This window comes from Zootermopsis nevadensis, unplaced genomic scaffold (genome assembly GCF_977971745.1).
Source record: "Zootermopsis nevadensis isolate Lab colony 2312 unplaced genomic scaffold, Znev_1.0 Znev_ptg000005l, whole genome shotgun sequence".
NCBI lineage: Eukaryota > Metazoa > Arthropoda > Insecta > Blattodea > Termopsidae > Zootermopsis > Zootermopsis nevadensis.
In genome coordinates, this window is record NW_028259137.1 from 3,669,885 (window position 1) to 3,687,042 (window position 17,158).

The window sequence follows — 17,158 nt, forward strand, 5'->3', positions numbered from 1 at the left end:
GTCATGTATATTTGTGCAAAATCCTATTCACCAAACACAACATTCACTGTTACAAATCAGCGCTTTAGTATGAGTCTGGAAATAGAAAATTGTAGAATAAACTCATCCGAGCGAATCTTCCACATGACAAGAGTTCGTAGGTGTGCGAGGTTATTGTGTAAAAACTAAATCATATTTTAAAACCCCACAATACATAGAATATGCTACACTACATGATACGTAAAAAAAAAGGCACTTATGAAACGTAGAACATTATCCTAACAAATCAACTTAAGTCCCAATTTGGAACGACCTAGTTTCTTTGTGCTCGTCAATTATTACGGGAAAATTTCGAAGTCCCCACCCTCTTGGAGGGTTGGCTCTAGGACACCCCGGCATTGTCCCCAGTTTCCAAAATCATCTTCGGGGATTGCAATGCGAGAGAAATTTCCCTTGGGGATTACCAAAACGAGGTTTAGCAAACCAGAATTTACCTTTCTGTGACTTTGCAAACCTCAGCTGGGTCCTCCAGGTTTGCTCAACGGTAGCATTCATCCCGGAGGTACACAATTCATGGCTTCACCCTAGACTTCCCCACGCCTGACCCTTCCACATTCTGGGTCGGAGAACATGGGCAGGCGGTACACAATCCTCTGAGGATTTTTACAAGGGGTTAAGCGACCCACCGGACTTTCAGTTCTAGAGCTGTTATTGTCCTTACTCCACCGGGATTTACTCACGAGGGTGTGGACAATGGGCCTGTTAGCTACAGCAGTTCCACGGAGATATTCCCGGCTCGAAACAATACAGATGATTACAGTTTTATAATATATTATTGCACTGTATGTTACTGATGATAATAGCGAAAATACAACAGATGGGCTTTCAAATCGGTTAAGTTTTTTTTTTTCTGTGAAGAACGTAAATACCTGGTGCTACGTTCATGCAGAAATTATTTATGGTACATATAGAAATTATTCGTTTCCTATTTCATATTACGACCACGAATTAAAAGTCTGTATTTCAGTAAGGATTATAAATTATCAAATCTTGTTTTCCTTTCTAATGTTTACTTAAAATCTCTCAACACATGATCACGTACATACATTTTCCAACTGCGTTCCGTGCTATGCTGCATTCTACACTGATATTAACCCTCATTTCTAATAACTAATGTACAGAATTTTTTTGAAAAAACCGATAACTAGGTAACCAAAACCAAGAATCATTAAATACATTCCAAAATATTTTAAATAAAACGTATAATGAGATCTGTGGTTCTCACGGCGACAAATATGAAAATTGCTGTCTTCGGGGTCGTTGGTAAACATTCCCAACGTTTCACATGTATTTTCTGCCTCCATCATCAGGAAGATCAGTCTTGATCTCTGTCTACTAGGTGTTAACGTCGTGTGGTATGTACGTTAGAGGCATTATGTTCTTACGTAATGTTAGTTTAAACGCATAAACGTCCACAAATCTGCTTACAACCCTGAAGATCAACACCGACAATATAAGTAATAGTAAACTAAGTTTCATGATTGCAGGAACAGGGATTTGGAAGGCGAAGCGTTTGGGCATTTAAACGTGACCCATAACTTTCTGTATTGTTTACAGATAAAACGTGATGATCGATTTTTGATAAAGTTATTATAATCCAATTAATAAATTACGTAATGCGTTTTGTTAGATTTTAATGATCCCTGTGTTACACTGCTCATGAAACATTATACCTACCTACCTTTTGTTCCGTTTCCATTCTGATTTATAGCCAATTGTTTTAGCACACGATTCACGTAAGTTTCAGTGATACATATACGTATATACCGAGTACCCAACGAGCCCCAACAGAATATGAGAAGTGTTTTTGATTAATTGTTGCTTCATAGCTTGAACAATGAGCAATAACTTTGGTCTCGTGGCAGTTATGAGTTATGCTCGCTGCTTTAACAGTGGCGTGGTCAGTTTCTGCAACCCCCCAGGGCTCACAATTTGGGGGGTCCAATTCCGTTACAATTCCAATCGAATTACTTTACCACACTAATTTTAACAGGACTGCGATATTTGACGTCATGCGAAGTCTGCTGGGAGCTCCACATCCTGACTGCGACCACTACTGGTACTATAACTTAAAATAATTGTCTGCTTTAATTGGTAATATTATTGGCAAAGGCGGTAAGGTAAATCTTAAATGTAATTTTGCCTCAGACATTAAACCTGCTTTTGGTCGATTTGTTCTGTTAGGAGAAAACTGGACTGGGAGAATTATAAAATAAATATTCTGTAGCCTGCTTAAAACTACTAAATGGAAATGTATCAATTACTGAACATACTTTATACAGGGTGATTCAAAGCTCTAATACGATGTTTTTAAGGTTATATGGTACAGAACTTGAAGGATAAAATTTAAATAACCTTCTTGTGCATATCTGTCACCGTTTCGGATAAAATTTTAATAAAATTGCTTCAGATTCGACATCGTTTCGGCGTCACGACGTTTATACGTTGACGTCGCTTTGCGTTACTTTGATCAATTGATGGAGGGGGGGGGGGCTCCGAGGTGAGAATTTGTGGAACTACAGATTCTTTAAAAGCAATTGTCAGACTCGGACAGCAGCGCCGGTAACAAGTCTACCAAGTCCCCACTAACACGGACAGAAAATTACTAGAAATAAAGTACTGTGAAGTGACGACTTAAACGTGCTACAGAGAATCTGCTAAAAGCATCACATACTTAAAAACGGAAACGGTGGCCAATCTGAGAAAGGTGTATTTACGTTTTCTACTTCATCCTCAACAACCCCCAAAGAATTGTACTAGAGCTTTGAATCACCCTGTATAGAGGTCAAAGGATGTAAAACAGAATTATTATAATAGATAATAAAATTAATCAGGAGGGTACGATCGATGTTGCTAAGCTGCTACAGAGACATACCACATCGGCGTATGGGGGTCATGGAGATAAACATGGAGGCATACCTCAGCATTAAATAGAAGTCCCACTCCGTTTTAAATGATAACACTTTGTGCGGTACCAACTGAATAGGATATTGGATGTGCCACGTAATAAAAAAATAGAGACAAATCTGTCCTACCCAGGAATCGAACTGCGGTCCAACAGCTCACCTATCCCGGTTCGCTGCACCTGTTATTTTTAAAGTGCAGTTCTAAAATACAGCAAAGACCAGCTGCTTCTTCCAGAAAATCACAATTCTATCCGTGTAGGTGTACCCCAGGGGAAATACAGACTTCGGAAATCAGAATGGGACTTCGCAGTGTTACGATTCTACCCAAATCGTGAAGCACAGATCTCGAAAAAAGAATTCTATTATAAAGACAACCATCATCCACCTGTAGACGGGATTGGGACCAACTCCCGAAACGTCGAGAGCATAAAATACAAATCAGAACCATACAATGTCCTACATAACATCAATATAATAAATTAATCACTATCACAAATTCGAAGCCAATTGATAAGTTTAGATGAGAGGTTCTTAACAGTCGCGTTCACTATTGATTATCGACTCGCGGGCCACAGTGTTACAACCGATAAGAAATTAAATTATACCTCGTAGCAATGGTACTAACATCATCTACTATTGCAAACAGGTTCACATAAGACTCAGTAATTATATTTTAGTCAATACGAGGACATCCGATTCATTACTTGAGAAACATTTTAAAATGAGACTTAATTGTTATTAAGATGGCTGTCTTCTGGACTGTCGCGCAGTCTGGTGAAAGTATGAATGAAACATTCTCCGTTTCACGCACATAAACCGCCACTGGCTGGAAACGTTCTTGGAGACGCAAAATATAATTCCCACCAGCCAGTACTTGGTTCGTATTCTGAATCCGTAACGAAACTATAGCACGTTTCATTTGAGGTCAACCATATGGCAGAGGTCAGCCATGTCTGCCGCTGTCGACCATACAGTAAACTTTACAAGTCAGGAAATATACTCTGAGCGTAACAAATACGGGACGTCCCACAGGCCCATAACAGATGGCAAGGTTTGTAAAATAAGAATTCCGTACACTATTTTAACGAAAAGGTCTATCACATCATTTGCTTGTAGTGACTGAGAAAAACGGATAATAAATCATATTAACCGACAAAGCCAGGAGTGTCAGTTAAGCTCCCAAATACTACAGAAGTCGGGACCAAACCGCGCAAACCAAAAACTTTACCAACGTAGGAAACAAGGTAGCGAGTTACAACGGGCCTTATATGCATCCTCATCTGTTTCTCTCCACGAACAATTATATCCTTGCCTTCTACTTGTAACGGGCGTAGAACTCACAGATTCGCCCACAGAGTACCGCGTTTTAGAACTTGTCATATGCGCCTTCGAAAAATTAGGAACACCACAAAATATTCTTAACCGGGACAAATTACCGCCACGGTGGTCTAGCAGTTAGAACGCTGGCCTTGTAATCCTGGGGTCTCGGGTTCGAATTTATAACTTGTGTTGGGCAAGGCCGTGGTCTAGGCAACACGGAGTTTTCCTCCGTGGCATCCCAACAATTACTCCATTCACACACAGAAGAAGGCAATGGCAAACCACTTCTGGATCATCTGCCAAGAACGTATATGAACAGGTCCCAGTCCGAGAAAAGGATGGAAGGATCCTGTTCATATGGACCTGTCGTCAGACAGAACACTAATAATAATAATAATAATAATAAAACCGGGACAGAGGGACTGAACCAAGCACGTCCAGAATAAGACACGGACATTCTAATCACGTTTAGGATGTAAAATGCGTTTTTAAAGTCAGAGGAAATTGTAACAATCCGTGAGATGAGAGAATGTGTTCATAGAAAGAGTGCAAATCGGAATAACTTGTGTTCTGTATCCACTGTTGCCAACAGGGCTGTGGAGACGGAGACGGAGTTGGAGTCGGTAAAAATGTACCGACTCCGACCTCGATATAAAATCTTAAGAACAATTTCTATACCGTGTGAGCCGCCGGCGGCCTAACGCTTAGGGGAGATCCACTTTGTGTGGGAATAATGCTTTGTAACTTTGGCTACAAAAATACAAACTCTCTACAAATCAACCAATTTCTGCAATAACCATTAGACGTATATTTAAATATAGGATATAAGTCTAAAAAGTAGGTTGATGATTTACGTGGTGATGATGAAATTTCTTATGGTACAATTTATCATTTTAGTAGGTTTACCCTTAATAATACATATTGAGCTTTTATGGCGGAGTCAGGGGTTTTAGTACTGACTCCACAGCCCAACGTGGAGGGTGACGTCGGACAGAATATTTGATCGGTTAAATTCACGAGACCCACTTGCATTCCGCTACTCAACTATTAACGTTAATTTTATTTGTACGTAAATGTTGGTGTCTCTGTTTAACGCAGGGGTTCTTAACCCACGGCCCGCAAGCCGTTCTCCGATGTCCCCTCTGTGGCCCACGTACATTTAGTAAATTTTCTGTTTTCTGAACGATCCACGAATTGTGAGCAGAGTAAAAATATCTGTGCGGATTCGCCACAATCTGACCTACGAGATTGGAGCTAGTGACGTCAGAGCTGTACGGGTGGTTTGTGAATTTTCAGGTAACTATGGTAACCAGGGTACCTGGAGACTACACGCCCAATCACTTCCTCGTGAAAAATTGCATGTATATCGTAATTTAACGTGCCTCTTTTTGTACGAGATGAACAAATTTTGGTAAAAAAAAATCACCAGTTTAAAACGTAATGGAAATCCTTTCAAAAATTTTATAGAATTTGCGTGCGGACAAACGGATGGCCAGACACTGGGCAAAGCTAATTGGCAAAATTCTGCAACGTGTAGTTGTGAGCGAGCCTGAAAATTTACCGCCTAACTGAGCGTTTAATTTCTAGTAAACAATAAAATTAACAAATAAAATACGTGAAAAGTTGATGTGTATTAACACTGTTTGCAATTAGCCATATACATTCCAATAAATTATCGTTAAAAATACATCAGTTCTGGTGTCAGTTTTGAAGGCCAAATATAATGACAGGTCTCCGGTAATTCCTGCTTTAACAGATTAAAGAATTTGCCGTTCACCATTAGGAATCTCTCTCTCTCCAGTCTCAGGAGTGCTAATCGATTAAGATACGCTGAGCAAGTTTCTACGTGCATGCATGGGGCTACTATCAGCACGTTCACTGTTCTCTCATCAGTCAGTTAACAGCTAAACAAACTGTTCTCGACATTAAACTAGCGTACTTGAGAAAAACACCTGTAGTTGTTTGCCCAATCAGCGGTATTGGATTACTTTTACCAGATCGTGCAACAAAACTACCAGATAAACCTTGATTCCAGTCTTCCGGGCTGTAGCACTGTGTAGTCTGGTAGAAATCTACCGACGTCTACCAAACTACACGGGGCTACAACTCAGAACACAACCATCTTGGTATCACAACCGCGAGAATCTCAAATTTTACTAAAATGCCTGTGTTCTTGTCATATTATTAATCAAAAGACTCACTTAGACCTAACCTAACCTAACCTATCACGTAGTTAACACTTCTGCTTCAGACTCCTGAAGTCCTACGTCAGGATTTCGTGATTATATTCAGTCCCTAAAGGAAAATGTAAGTACATGATCCTACTTTATGACACTGTCGCTTCTACCCACATTATTTTCAACTCATTTTTCCTCAGTCACATAATTGGACATTGTACTCTGAAACATTAAAGTTCGTTTTTAAATATATTAGTGAATAAATAAAAAATTCGTACATAATCAGCGAGAATAAAAAATTATAAATTGGAAAACTAGACGCAAAGATTTCAAACTGAAGACAAATGTGAAGACAAGAGAACTTTTAAAAAGTAGATAAACATCGTATGAACATAATACAAAAAAATGTTAACACCACGAACACCCGTAGAACCAGTTGGCAGGAGCATTTCATAGCGACGAATCTAAACTCAAAACCTTTTAAATTTTTTTTACACTACAAATCAAAAGAAGAAAAAGAAAGGCAGGTAGATCCGAGAAGTGATGGACGGTAGAATCTTATACCTGCAGATGATGCAGAAAGAGTGACCTAAGCCGTGATGTTTTATGATACTTTTATTAAATATGATTTGAAAGTATGAAATGCATTCTACTAAGCAGTTCTTTCGAGGACGGAAAAGAACCTTCATATTCCATAAAAGGCGTGGAATTTCTCAACAAGCTGAGGAACTACGAAGTCCCAAGGAGGGCTCTTTCTTGTCATTATCATCATATCGCATTATAACTACAGGGTGGGTGGGAAGTAAGTAGGCATTAAATAATCGCTTTGCATTGGAAATGTCTACTTACTTCCCACCCACCCTGTAGATGGCTTACAGAACCCGAAGGTTCATCACCGAATTAACCAAAGCCCTCCACCGGACCCTGTCCTGGGCCAACAAAATCCAGTCTCTTTCAACTCCTATCTCCCATAGATCCCGCCTGAGATTATCTTCCCATCTACGTCTAGGTCTCCCCAGCGGTCTCTTCCCCTCAGGCTTCCCAAATAGTGGACCCAACCAACTAGATGGCTTAGGGAACCCAAAGGTTCATCACCGAATTAACCAAAGCCCTCCACCGGACCCTGTCCTGGGCCAACAAAATCCAGTCTCCTTCAACTCCTATCTCCCATAGATCCCGCCTGAGATTATCCTCCCATCTACGTCTAGGTCTCCCCAGAGGCGTCTTCCCCTCAGGCTTCCCAAATAGTGGACCCAACCAACCAGATGGCTTACGGAACCCGAAGGTCCATCACCGAATTAACAAAAGCCCTCCACCGGACCCTGTCCTGGGCCACCAAAATCCAGTCTCCTTCGACTCCTATCTCCCATAGATCCCGCCTGACATTATCCTCCCATCTACGTCTAGGTCTCCCCAGCGGTCTCTTTTCCTCAGGCTTCCCAAATAGTGGACCCAACCAACCAGATGGCTTACGGAACCCGAAGGTCCATCACCGAATTAACAAAAGCCCTCCACCGGACCCTGTCCTGGGCCACCAAAATCCAGTCTCCTTCGACTCCTATCTCCCATAGATCCCGCCTGACATTATCCTCCCATCTACGTCTAGGTCTCCCCAGCGGTCTCTTCCCCTCAGGCTTCCCAAATAGTGGACCCAATCAACTAGATGGCTTACGGAACCCGAAGGTCCATCACCGAATTAACCAAAGCCCTCCACCGGACCCTGTCCTGGGCCAACAAAATCCAGTCTCCTTCAACTCCTATCTCCCATAGATCCCGCCTGAGATTATCCTCCCATCTACGTCTAGGTCTCCCCAGAGGTCTCTTCCCCTCAGGCTTCCACACCTCTTGTCCCATCCATGCGCGCTACATGCCCAGCCCATCTCATTCTTCTCGACTTAATCACCCTGACAATACTGGGGGAGGACGTCGTTATCATATGCGGAGAGGTCCGTTAACCTTGTCAGCCGGGTTAACACTTTCGTCGTCCAAGCCCATACACCGGAACACAGCAAAACCCGTTCGATTTCAAGTCATGATAGCCTCCGGGGTCCACGTCCTCCGGTCCAATGGCTACCTGACTGTCTTTTGGGTTGTAGCGCCGTGTAGTCTGGTACAAGTTTACCGACGTTTCAGAGGTCTTTGCTGCCACCATCATCAGGGCGATGATGTTCTAATGATGGAAGCAACAATCATGTCTGGTACGTCGGTAAATTGTAAACCAAAATGCACGGTGCAACAACCCAGAAGACATCCATCTTCAAAATCACCGCCGTGAAAACCTCAAATCTCACAAATTAATTTCTGTGCATGTACGAAGAATCTTTAATGAGGCAGAAACAGACGTGTGCCGTTTTGTTAACATGTCCACTCCATTTGTATTTCAAGTTCCTGTAATTAAACATGCAAGACGTTTCAGATATGACACGTGCATACGATAAAGTTAAAATAGCAATCCGAATATTAAGAGGTGGGGGAAACTTGATCTAAGGTACGTGAAAACAAAACATTGAAAGAAAAAGAAAAAGAAACAGATGGCAGCAAACGAGAATACTGGCGTGCTTTATTTCTGTCAAAGACTAGAAGTTCCTCCTATCCAGTTATCGTGTCCTCACGATTTTGTTCCTTATTTAATCCATGACTAATATCGAAGTTGTAGGAACACTTTCCTGTGTTATTTAAAGACAATCAAACATCACGACGTGCTGCTACTGAGCACAGTGACCACGCACAGATCTTGATCGCTCGAATCGTGGGTTCGACTCCCGCGCAAAGCATGCATGTTTGCCTTCGTCCGTCTGCGTTGTCTTTCCTTGTCAGTAATTAAACTTCAAACTACAGAATTTACCACTTTATTCTACCCAGAACACATTGCGATAATTAAAAAAGTGAAAAACATAAAATTAACTACGGGGAAACGTGGTTAGCATTCCTCAGAGGTGACGGGTTCAAACCCCGCTCTGCCTGTCTTAAAAGATGTTTCTTCGTTTTAATTAGTTCGTCCAGGAAAATTCCGGGATAATAACACGGTATTTCCTGGATTTTAAGACGCAATTTCTTTTAATATTTTTAAAATTTCTTAAATCGGGGTGCGTCTTATATCTGAAGGCGTCTAACAGTCGATGTCGAAAAATTATACTGTATGTCTATGGGACAACAACAGAGAATATTCCTAAATCATTAATACAGAGAAGTTTTATGTTTTAATATTGACTATCCCAAATTTTAATATATTTTTTTTCCTGTAAACCTATTACTAAATCAAGAGTAAGCCTCACAATCGATAGCGTCATATAATCGAAAAAAATATGGCAACTGAAATTAGCCAATGACCATTTCCTTCCACATCCCTTCACAACTTACTAGGTACTGTACATTCATAAAAAAATACACCATTCGACTCTATATATATACAGAGAGAGAGAGAGAGAGAGAGAGAGAGAGTCCAACCTAGTGACAATACCATTACATAAACAAATAGTTGAATTGGGCATAATTATTGTACGGCAGATCAAACCAGCAAATCCCTAACTTACATTTCCGTTGATACGTATTTATTTTAAAGCAATTAGAATGTTTTAAACAGAACAAACTGGTGGAAAACAGAATTTTTAATTACAGGTATACCTCGTTTTATTTCGCTTCGCAAATATTGCGTTTTTTTTTAAAAAAAATCGAAGTTTTGTGGCAACCCTGCGTCGAGAAAGTCTATCGGCGCCATTTTCCCAACAGCACGCGCTCACTTCGTGTCTCTGCGTCACATTTTGGTAATTCTCGCATCGTTTTTTAGACATAATTCTATTGCACACTTAATAGACTACAGTATAGTATAAAAATAACTTTTATATGCACTGGGAAACCAAAATAATTCGTGTGACTCGCTTTATTGCGGTGGTCTGGAACCGAACCCGCAATATCTCCGAGGTATGCCTGAAGGCCGGTCTGAATTATTATTTATGGATAAACTGGTCGGCATTTCACCCCCATTCATGAAGGTTATCTTAATCTACACATGACGTGTGGAAGATTCTCACTCGGTCAAAACCGGACGCGAGAGTCGGTAAACCAGCGTTCTTCTTACTCGACACGCCGTATATAAAAGGTGAGGTGGGAGATGTGAGATTTTGACAGCGGCGAGGACATTTTGTTGCCGTGTAGACTCGTCAGTAGATGACCGTATGTTTCGGAGAAACATACTGTCTCCATCTTCAGGACCATGTTCGAAGGATTTGTGTAGGGTTAGAAGAAAGGGATATTTGAGTGGGTCCTTCCTCTAACCCTACACAAATCCCTCCACTTCAGTCCTGATGATGGAAACAGTATTCTTCTCCGAAACGACGATATCAACCTACAAGTCAAGACGGCGCCAAAACCCTGAGGAACAACCATGGTTATAAAAGTTAAGCAAGTAATCTACGTAGCCGTTTACCTAGGACTGAGTAAAACCACGAAACATCTCAGTCCTGAAGAATGATTTCACACGACCTACATACGAAATCGTAACCGAAGGAGTCGGATATTATATGAATTTGGAAATGGGCGTGGAGTTTAGGCTCCACGCATTCTACGCCTCGAGACACTAAATCACTTGGTGCCAGGTACCATTCGGAAGCAGCACTGTTTGTCCACCCGGTGGACCAGTGTTTACCAGCAGGTGGAGCGGCCTCGAGGTTGGTGTTTACATTTTAACAGAACAAAGAGTTTGTAAACAAGGGGCCTGCATTCATGTGAAAAGCACAATTTGTTGGGGAATCGTGTAACAACTAACTTCATACCACAGAGTCCTTGAGAGCCAACGGCCAACAAATCCTCCTCAAAACACAGAACGTGTTTCATTACCGCGGTCATCAAGAGCTCGTCACTGGGACCTATCCCAATGCAAAAGAATCACCACCCTACGGACGCGTACGTCTCCAAAACGGTCTACTCCCTTCAAGATTTTACCACAAATATTTTATACACGTATAACTCTGCCGTGCGTGCTATATGCCCCGCCCACTTCATCCTCCTCGATTCGTTCAACCTCAAAAATAAAACCATTTGGTAAAAAACACGAAACTCCCATTATCTCTAGAGATCGCCTCAATATGTTGTTCCGTTAGAATAGTGTAGAGCAACCTACGGTCTGCGAGCCGCATGTGACCCGCGCCAGTTACATCATTTACCAACGTTTCGGAGGTCACTGCTGCTCCCATCATCAGGGCGATCAGTGAATCGGGAATGTGGCCCGGGGTAATTAAAGGTTTGCAGACCACGTTTTGGAATCGAATATCGCGCTTAAAATAGGATTATTATACCTGACCGCAAAATTGTGACTTACGTTTCATAAACGTAAGAATGTGTTCAGGCTGAAGAGGATCTTGTGTGTGTGTGTGGAGTCTGTAACTTAAAACGCTTCAAAAAACCACACAAAAAATCCCCTCAAAATTTAAAATAAAACTGTAGGTACGAGAAATTAATTATTACCTATTCATAGGGGTCAGTATATTTTAAAGGACCTCCATTTCACGTGGTGCTGAATAACGGGGGGGGGGGGGGTGGAAAATCAATTACGCATTCGCTGAGCCACGATCTACCAAAACATGTTTCTGGCCCCTCAATTACATATTTTTTCCGCAGTTAAATTCTGTGAATATATAAAAAAAAAACACTGTTTCGTAACTTGCCACGTACTCCACAGAATTTTAATAAACCTCTCAACCTCCCACTTCCGCGAGGATAGAAGATCATTCGCCCATCACAGAGTTTGATAACACACTGAGGGTGAAATACAATCTCGTAACACTCAGATCCTCCCCCTAGCAAATGTGAGGCGTGGTCTTACTCAGAACACTTCCGAGAAAACTGAAAGGCAAACACGCTTATGGGAGAAAGCACACTGTCGAATTCTTACTTTGAGAATGTACCAAGTCGATCAGTTGAGATGAAAAGTTTTAGTCAATTTGCATACGCAGTGTGAAGTTCGTATAAATATATTTTTGTATGGATATTCACTTTCTAGGGATCGTTCTGGATCGACAAATATCCGAAAATCGTATTGGGCCAAGTCCAGATTTAACCAGCACAGACGTATCTAAATGTTCCACCTGCTTTAACAATCAATAACTTTGTATTTCGTATTTATGGATTTCGTATGATTCTCACTGTAAACAGCGATTATTTCCTTAAACAGCGTTAACCAGTCGATCTTTGTAACGGTGAAGAGATGTGTTTACTTCGCGGTACGGACTACATTCTTAAATAATTACTTTAAGAGCTTGGGATGACGAGTTCGCGTATTTAAATGCAGGATTGCTGGATGGAAGTCAGTACCCAATCGGAAGGTCCTTTCACCGGCCATCAAAATCTAGGTTTTCCTTTGTTTTCCTCGGTCCTATAGCAAATGCTGAATTCCACGTTGCACTGCATGCATCTCATGCAACCCCCCCCCCAGTGCTAATATTAAAATTCCACCCTAAAGTAGCCCCCATATAAACATAAAAACGTTTATTAAACGCCACCCTTTCAAGGCAAATATTAAATTTCTCTCCTACTCCACTTTTTATCTCACGTTTTCCACTTCCAAATGCCTTACCTTTACTAAATCGATCTATAGCCGAAGGACGGATCTTCGTAACCGCAAATAAAAATGTATATCCCCTCCCTGTTAAAACAGTAATACCTATTGCTACCCCCCCAAGACTCTCTCCCTCCATCTCTCTCTCTCTCTCTTTAACTCTCAGAGTTGAGCTAGACTTCATATTTCGAATGAAAACATAAATAAACAGTCTAAGGTATAAATTAGCTTAAAAACGTATCACCGTACGTAAACGTCATAAGACAGTCATGTATGTTGTATAAAACGGCTTCATTGCTTAAAAACAGCACATATTTGGATTTTATTAGGCCACAATGAAGTATTTATTAACTTTAAAACCGCCACGTAAGAAGTAGTTCTTCCAATAGAAATATTAATTCAAGACGTTGTGTGTAGAACGGGGATAATTATTAAGACACATAAAATGCAGAATACCCCTTTCAAAACGCAACCCGTCAATCACGAATTGCGAAACAAAAATAACGGTACAAGCTTGCATAGTCCAATAATGCGCGAGACATCTGCTGTAAAGCTATTCTGTAAGATGTTAAAACAAATAAATCCCCCCCACACACAAAACAACTCGTTTGCATTGTTGTATTGATGTCACGAAACATTTTTGCAGTCCAGCTTTATATATAATTTCGATACCTTTGTTTCTGTTATCCATCTGAAGCCGACAGTCACCTAAACAACATTAAAATATCGAGTTCCTAAGCTAAGGTTGGATCCTTAAATCCAGGGTTAAACAGGGGGTCGAAGCAGCGCACACGACATTTATACGTGAACTGAAAAGAAGTTACTTCAACACACAGGCATAAATGCAAGTGCACAAGGAATTTGAGGTTAGAACAAAACAACCAATGACGTTACGGATTATAAGAAGTGCACAAGTCACGTTCACCGCATGCCAGGCTACAGATTTCCAAGCAGAGTTTTTAACTACGGACTTCGAAGGAAGAAGAATTCAGAAAGACCACGAATGAGATCGGTTTAACAATTTATTAAACGACTTTAATGGGTTAAAACTTGCAAGGGAAAAAGTTAGTTACCTTCTGTTTCACGATACGGAATCCACGAATACACTTTTAGCAAAATGCAGATTTATTTAGTATTAAATCAAATGGTACATATAATTAACAATGGACCTTAGAAGGTTAAGTTAGTGGGCGTGACGGAAAACCCTACGCTGAAAGCCTTTGCAATTACTTCAATGCATACAAAACCTAACAATGACTGACATAGCACGAGGAAATATTAATCGACTTTTATTATTTTCATAGCGTTCTGTTATCAAGTCATTAGCAGCAGGTAGGGTTAGGAAATGACCTCTTGACCGTTAGGCCAAGTCACGCGTTGGACGGGACTGCATAGAAGCCAAAGCACACAGTTAACCTATCGGAACCACTGTAAAAATTCAATACTTTGTATTCGAACAACTTACTTGGTTATGTGGTCTTCTTTCCAGTTATTTCACCTGTTCTCAACACCACATCTGAGTTCTGAACATCACGATGCAGTACACACACATTCACACGCAAAGTTAACAATTTAAAAGAAGGTTGTTTCAGTCTTCTGTTACACACAACTAAACTTTTCAAAAAACAACAACAATGGAGGTCCTGATACGTAAAAACAGGCTGTTATGGTTAATGTCCTATATCACGAAACAATTGTAATCGCATTCAGCTACGTAGTTTTGTAGCAGACTCTACTGTTCGAGGTCTGACCGGTTTGCGCGCGCGTCGGACATTGACTCTGCAAAAGCATGCACACGGAGCCACTCTCGTCTGCAAATGAACAGCTCGCCTGTCTCCACTAGACTGAACGCGTCCACTCGCCCAGTTACGGCACACTGCCGGCCGGTAGCTAACAGCGCGCTGCTACACGTAAGTCTCAAGGCCTCTGAATCGAACTTCGGCCGACGCCCGACAATGGGACATGAAGATGATTGAGTGAGTGGGGGTTGGCACCACTGGATCAGATGCAGTTCCCCCCCCCTTCCACGCTCCTGGATATAAGTCGTAAAACGAAATACGTATCGTTAAGCGAGTGCCAATTTCCCTCAAGCGCCATGTTATAATTGGGGACTTACGCCACCAAACGACAGAAAAAGACACTAAAAACTTGTGAATCAAATGTTTTTTTTTTGCCTGAAACGAAACAAATCACTACACATGCTATAAAAAATGTAATAATTAACAGAAATACGTCCTGCGGACAACAAAGGGGGAAAATAAACATTTGTACACAATTCCGTTCCATTCTACATTAATACCGAACAATTTGCATTGGTAAACAAACCGCTGTACGACACGTACTCCGGTGTGGCCTTTCTGGACAATGTGGCCATCGTAATAAACAAAAATATTAATATTTACAAGTGACCAAAAAAATTTTAAAGTTGGGATTCTTCCACCGATAAGACTAAAAGTACAAATCTCAATAGTATCAATTTTTATTACCTTAAATCAATACTAATAGATTTTATTAATTCAAAATACGATACTGTATTTCAGCAAATGTGTTTTCCAGCACAGAGAGTATTTTTAGGATTTCGAAAATGGGCCATCTGTGAACATGGATGCGCTGAATACTTACGCGCATGAGTCAACAGATTAATTATTACTTTTATTATATTACTTCTGCTTATGAAATAAATGAAAATAAAAACACATTTGTGAAAGCCTTGCGTAACCAAATACATGGGACAGATTCCTTCTTGAAAAGCCAACAGTCGTTCACCTAGTCAAAAATGTTCAAACTTTTTTACGAAACCCGAAATTACATTGACTTATTAACAATAATCCGCCATTGATTCTTAATCTGAATCAGATTAATTTAGTTTAATCCTCTAACCCTATTCCCCATTTTAATAGTATCATCTCTTCTGTGGCCCGATATCTTCAGAGTAATCATTTTCCTTCAGGTTTTCCGGTCAACACTTTGTGCATTCCTCGTCTCTTCCATGCGTGATACATGTCTTCTCCTTAATTTGATAAAGATAATAATATTTGGTGATGAGTAGGAAGCCATAATCCCCGTTATGGCCTTTAAAGTTGTATTTTTTGAGTATAATGGCATATCGTTTCACAGAAGTCAGACACATTTTCGATACTATACGGTTTCGCGTTAACTGAAACACCCTGTACAAACGTGTACCACAGTTAAGAGAGATTTTAAGCTCTGCGATTAGTTTTTTGAGAACTGTTAAGACATATGCCATCCATTTTAGTAATCTCCGTCTTCAGAAGGGCGAGGGACGACAAAATGGAGTAGTCTTTGAAACGATAACATCAAATACTCAACACCGAACCTACGTTTTCGAAAAATAATTCTCATTAGGAAACTTCTATGGAGCTAAGAAAACTGTACCTTAATGAAATAACAACCTCAGCTAATTGAGTTTCACATAATTGAGCGTGATCATTATAACATTTGACGTCCTCATGTGGGAAATTTTAACTAACTGTCAAAAAAAAATATAAACATGGTGGCTGCGCGAACTTTTAAGTTGGAAACGTTAATAACGAAATTCATAGTAAGATCCTGACGTTTGTAAATAAATACCAATAATATACATTTATTAACATATTTCTTTCAGAAAACTAAAAATAACAATATGGCGACAGCGCGAATATTAACGTGTGACATTCAGGTTACGTAACGTAAAATTTGAAACGACAATGTTTCAAACACATCTCCCTAAATGACGAGCTGAGATATTAACTGACAGTGTGTGGATTCAATTACGTGTAGAAACGTTGGGAATTCTTCTCTAAACCATCGTCTAAAAAAATCCTGAGTAAAAACTTTCCGTCGTTGCCTCCCTTATCACCACGAATTTCTGAGTTGGGAAAATTTCAAGAAACGTCTCTTATAACTACGCCAAGCCCTTTCGTTGTCCTGTACAGCAGAACGCATTCTTAGATTATTTAACGACGCTAGCTCAAATAACGATGTTATATACCACAGAACGTTACGGGAAGGTTGAACATAAAAATGTGTATCCCTACGGCTTTAGAAATCGGCAAAGGCTTTCTGAAGGAGAAACACGGACGTTTCTCTGAAACTACTGACGAAAGCCATAGAAACCCTAAAGGGGAATGGTAGTAGTTCGGCCGGGATTCGAACCGGTTACC

At 40.5% G+C, this 17,158-nt stretch overlaps 1 protein-coding gene across 4 annotated transcripts in view; it reads right to left on the reverse strand.

Annotated features, from left to right (window-relative positions):
- LOC110841260 (band 4.1-like protein 4) overlaps positions 1 to 17,158 on the reverse strand; it is a 334,673-nt gene that overhangs the window by 304,647 nt on the left and 12,868 nt on the right. The window contains exon 1 of one of the 4 annotated variants that reach the window (XM_022086636.2): positions 14,461 to 14,877. The exons of the other annotated variants lie outside the window; for them this stretch is intronic. The gene's annotated coding sequence lies outside the window, so the exon portion shown is untranslated. Of the gene's footprint in view, positions 1 to 14,460; positions 14,878 to 17,158 lie in introns of those variants that run through there. 4 annotated transcript variants of the gene reach the window in all.